Raw genomic sequence first — 6,090 nt, forward strand, 5'->3', positions numbered from 1 at the left:
GTGGCATTTGAATGTGAATATTAATTATTATCTCTGGTTTACTTCTGAAAGACATAGTTACATATGTATAATTGACAAGTCATATCCTTATTTGCTGTAAACATATGCATTGTTACATTTCCCTTTACCATAAACATTGGCAGATGAATTAACAGTTGAAAAAGCATTTACAGAGTTAGAAAAAAATATTTCCAGTTCATTCCATTGAGTTACAAGAATGTTCCAGATACAACGATGAATGCTTTAAAGATTAGCCAGTAAGTTCACACCAATTGTAATCTTACTGCTTAGGTTTCCAGATGTCCTATAGCACCTCAAATCTTCCATCTGTCGGGGCCAGCGTTGTAAATTAGATGGAAATCAGCTTGCTTTGTGCTCTGCTCAGGGAAAGCCACCAATTGGAAGCAGTTCTGAGTAATAAAGGTAAATATTGACCCTCTTGAGTTATTAATTCAGAAGCATATGTGCCAAATATTTTTCAACATGGAAAAAATCATACCTAATTGGTATGATTGAAATTAATGAAACTAGGGCCAGGTGCAGTGGTTCAGTGACTAAATCCTCGCCTTACACGTGCCAGAATTTCATATGGGTACAGTTTCATGTCCCAGCTCCCTGCTTGTTGCCTGGGAAAGTAGTAGAGGACAGCCCAAAGTTTTGGGACCCTGCACCCTGTGGGAGACCTCTAAGAAGTTCCTGGCTGCTGGCTTTGGATCGGCTCTGGCCATTGCTGCCACTTGGGGGGTGAACCAGCAGGTGAAAGATCTGTAAATGTGCCTTTCACAATAAAAATAATATAAAAATTAAAAAATAAAGGGAAAACCTGTACCTATGTAGCAGATTTAAAATTGTTTTTTCTTTACTTTGCTTGTGCTTCCCTTATTTCTTCTTTTTTAAAGATTTTTTTTTTTAATTGTAAGGTCAGATATACAGAGAGGAGGAGAGACACAGAGGAAGATCTTCCATCTGTTGATTTACTCCCCAAGCAGCCACAATGACCGGAGCTAAGCCGATCTGAAGCCAGAAGCCAGGAGCCTCTTCCAGGTCTGCCACATGGGTCAGGGTCCCAAAGCTTTGATCTGTCCTCAAGTGCTTTCCAGGGCCACAAGCAGGAAGCTGCATGGGAAGCGGGGCTGCTGGGATTAGAACCAATGACACTATGGAATCCCAGTGAGTGCAAGGCAACGACTTTAGTCAATAGCCTACAGTGCTGGGGCCCTCTTTTTTTTTTTTTTTGTAAGATTGATTTATTTTTATGGAAGGGGTAGATCCACAGAGAGGAGCATAGACAGAAAGATCTTCCATTCACTGGTTCACTCCCCAAATGCTCACAATAGCCGGAACAGAGCTGATCTGAAACCAGGAGCTTCTTTAAGGTCTCCCACACAGGTGCAGGGTCCCCAGGCTTTGGACCATCCTCCACTACTTTCCCAGGCCATAAAAAAAGAGCTCAGGTGGAACACAAACCAGTATCCATATGGGATCCTGGTGCTTGCAAGGTGGATGATTAGCCAATTAAGCCATCACACCAAGCACCCAGATTTAAAATTCTAAAGGGCACTTTATATAGTTCCAATATTGAGAAATTTAGCAGATTTTTTGGTTTGTTTTGGTGAGGTTAGGGAACATACACACTGGAAGCAAAGTAAGCATAAACTGGGTCTTGTGTGTCATTTGTTAAGACTAGACTAACCTTGGCTTTCGTGGCTGCTTTGGGGTACAGTAAGGGCACTCACTCTAGAGATGACATGAGACCTTGGCATGTCCACTGGGAGAGAAGTTGAAGTGATGGAAGGGGAAGATGAGGCCTGACATGGGGTGGGGTAATTAATTTGCATGTAAGTAAACAAATGTATCAGTGAAATGATGAGTTTTGAGGAAAGGGACCAGAAGTCAAACTCTTCAGGTCCTCTCTGCTCTCCCTGCTTCTGGCACTGGAAAAGCACACATTTCCTCAAGACAGTGCTCAGCCATCTCCTCTGTATAGCTTTTCTAGAACTATCAGGTTCATACCATTTATTCAAGCATCTCTTAAAGCTCTTAATCATTTTGATTGGTCATTCCTGTTAACCTTCTTAGTTTCCCAAATATACTGAGCTGCCACCTCTGCCTTGTGGCATCAGCTGTAATAGATGAATGACACCCAGTAAAGGATGAAGATAGACATAGTCTGATAGGATGATAATGCAAGATGAAGTTGGAAGCACATCAGCCAGGACTATAACAGCCTGTAGGGATACAGTGCTGACCCACGTTACACTACTGAATGAAGAACCAACCACTCAGCAGGACTGTGACGTGCCCCCAGACTCCTGTTCGATCTTGGAGGAGTCGGCTCCCTCACTTGGGGTGGGCTGCCCTTGCTGCCAGTTATCTCCAAGGTTACCTTAATTGAAGATCGCCACCTTCCATGAGGGAATACATCCTGGGCACCTGCAGGAAAAGATGAGTCCCAACCCCACATATTGTGAGGATGTGGAAGGCTGTCCCTGTTTCAGAGGTCCCCATGGAGTTAATGAATACTTCTCTGAGATGGCAGCATAGCACAGCATGTGCCTCTGGCCAATGGAACATCTTTATCTTGCCCTACTAGGATTCTCACTTGCTCCTCTTGCATCCAGGGGACCAAACCTGCAATACTTGGGCTACCAGAAGTAGGGCAAGAAACTGGATGTCCTGTTGATTTTGGAGTTGTTGCATGGTGACAGTATTATACTTTGACCAGTAGTGAAATGGATGGTATACCAGTGAAAACAAAAGCAGCTATAGGCTCAAAATGTCAGGTTATAGAGAGGTAATGGAAGGGGATGGGACAGTAATGGAATTGAGGGGCTATAGATGAACTGGGCCAGTGCCTCGGGGAAAAATGAGAATGGAATTTAAAGCGATAGCATAACGGTTAAAGTCCTCGCCTTGAATGTGCCGGGATCCCATATGGGTGCTGGTTCTAATCCTGACAGCCCTGCTTCCCATCCAGCTCCCTGCCTGTGGCCTGGGAAAGCAGTCGAGGACAAGCCAAAGACTTGGGACCTGCACCCATATGAGAGACCTGGAAGAGGCTCTGGACTCCTAGCTCCAGATTGGCTCAGCTCCAGCTGTTGCGGCCACTTGGGGAGTAAATCCACAGACGGAAGATCTTCTTCTCTGTTTCTCCTCTCTGTGTGTCTGCCTTTCTAATAAAAATAAATAAATCTTTTAAAAACTACTTGACATTAAAAGCTAAATGTGAAAAACACTCCTCAATAACACTGTACTTCTGCATTAATATCTTGCAAGCTTCCTATGAAAGCCAGGGCAGAGAGAACTGAGGGCTAGGTCCCGGACTTATTCAGAAGTTCAAACCCAAGCTAGGTGGGTTTGCTGTGTTAGCATCAGGGTTCTAGCTGGGAAAGAATAAAACCCTGACATGAGATGTGACGATCTGAGTTGCTGCACCTAAACATCTTGAATCCTCAGGTTTCCTGAACCTTCCAAGGCTGCAAAAATGGTGGCCTACTGGTCTCTGCCTGAAGACAAGGCATTTCCAAGAACTTTCGCATTCCTACTTCCTCTCTTGATAACTTAATCCAATGGAAAAGGGTCACAGTTCAATCCAAGAGCATGTAGAACTCTTAAAGGAGGAAAAGTAAAAGACTGCCACAGGAGACAAGGACCAGGTTGTCCCATGGCATCAGGGGCTGGAAGAATACACAGGATACTGACCTCTGACAAGGGCAGAGTGAGAGAGCCAGTGCAGGATTGAATATGGGAGTTTATGCGTTCAGGAGCACACCCCAGAGGTACTGGAGCTCATGTGCCTGGTGAGGCTCAGAGAGGCAAACACAGGCTGGCTCCTAGAAGCATTGGAGCAGCAGCCCACTCAGTCACCATGCCAGAGAGTATGTGCTGAATAGCACTGGAAAATCTCCCCCTAGGAGGCTGCATTCTATGAGACAACCCGAAAAATACTGCATCAGTGAAGGTCAGATTTGGAAAAGGTTTGCAATATATCTTATGGGGAAAGTGGTAAAAGAAGCAAACTGACTATATGGGCTAAAATTGAGGAACATCTTGGTGTTAAAGATGTCTCCAGTTTGAAATCTTTTGTATTAGATGAACAACTAGAGCTCATTTGGATGGTCGATTAAAAATTAGGAATTAGGGATGGTTGTGGCACAGCAGTCATGCTGTCACTTTGGAGTGGCCGGGTTGACTTTTGGTTGTAACGCTTTCAATCCAGCTTCCTGTTGACATGCATCCTTAGAGGCAGCTACTAATGGCTGAAATATTTGAGTCCTTGCCACCTGTGTGGGAGATTCATATAAAGTTACTGACTTCAGTTTTACCCTGGCTCAGACAGACTTCAAGAATGAACCAGCAGATGGCACCGCCTTCTGTTTTTCTCTCTCCCAATCTCAAGCAAAATAATAATAATGAAGATTTATTTATTTGGGAGAATCACAGAAAGAAAGAAACAGAGATCTCTTCCATCCACAAGTTCACTCCCCTAAATGTCCCCAACAGCAGGAATGAGCCAGTCAAAGCCAGGAGCCAAGAATTTCTTTCAGTCTCCCACATGAGTACAGGACCCCAAGTATTTGAATCATTTTCTGTTGCCTTTCCAGGCAAATTAGCAGGGGGCTGGATCAGAAGTAGAATGCCTGAACTCGCACAAGCATCCATATGGTAGATTAATCTAATATTCTACAATGCCAACCCCTAAATAATAATAACAATAAAAATGGCCAGGAGGAGTAAGGGTTGAATTCTCTTACTGATTATTAGTGCATGCCTTCATTCCGGTGCATTCTCCTCTGTGGCCAGATGGGTGTGTAACTGCACAGTATTTATTGATCTGAAATTCAGATATTCATAGCAGAGCATTTATGCCTGGACTGAGAGGCTCCTTACTATCAGCTCAGCTCCAGCCATTGTGGCCACTTGAGGAATGAACCAGCAGATGGTTCATTCATTTCCTTATCTCTACATATCTGCCTTTCTAGTAAAACACACACACACACACATATATATATGATATATATATCATATATATATATATATATATCTCAGCAGGCTAAATATCATATGTTGTTCATGCACCTAGAAGCAAATGCACATTCTTTGAACAGATGAATGCAATAGTAAAAAATCATACAAATCAAACTTAATGGTTAATAAAGAATATCTGCACATATGTGGGTGTTTATATTCTGTTAGCCACCTTTTTTTAAAATTTTATTAATTACATTGCATTATGTGACACAGTTTTATAGGCACTGGGATTCCTCCCACCCCTCCCCAAACCCTCCCCCCATGGTGGATTCCTCCACCTTGTTGCATTACCACAGTTCAAGTTCAGTTGAGATTCTTTCATTGCAAGCATATACCAAGCATAGAGTCCAGCATCTTATTGTCCAGATCAACTGGCCACCTTTTGCCTTGAAAACACTGGCTAAGAAAAGATTCACACTGCATATAGAGAATAATAGACTTTCTTAAGGTCTTAACTGCATGTCTTAACAATGGTTTTCACACGTGTATAAAGCTATTTTTGTGAGAAGCTACAGAGTACAGTAATAAAGTAACTCTACAAATAGATTGCCTGGGTTTGAAGTTCAGCCTCCCCACATAACCAGCCTCGTGGCTTCTGCTTTCAAACATAGGTGCTCAGTCTTGATAGCAACTTGGCAAGATAGATGCGTGATTTCCCTTTTTATGAAAAAGCTATATGAAATTTGGAGAAGTGATTTATCCAGAATTAGTACTTACAAAGTACCTGCAGACTTGGGCTCAAAGATTAGCTAAATAAAAACAGGTGTTCTTTTCATCCTGCTGCCTGGCCAGCTGGGCCACTTTGTCCCTCTGTGCTCCTTAAAGGATGATATCCAAAAGGCAAAGTCTTAGGTAAACAGAAAAGGAACACATACCGAAGAATTTATTCTAGTCATTAGATAATAAATAGAACCCAGAATGGTGTTATGCCCTACCCAGTTCAAAGAGCATCTGGAGAGCTGGGAGGAGAGGGCTGGGTGAGACACAAAGCTGGTTAAACTATAACATTTGTGGTTATATGTTGTATTAGACAGAAAAAACTTCTACTAGCTAACATGC

This window comes from Ochotona curzoniae, unplaced genomic scaffold, assembly GCF_017591425.1.
Source record: "Ochotona curzoniae isolate NIBS_2020 unplaced genomic scaffold, NIBS_Ocur_1.0 patch60, whole genome shotgun sequence".
NCBI lineage: Eukaryota > Metazoa > Chordata > Mammalia > Lagomorpha > Ochotonidae > Ochotona > Ochotona curzoniae.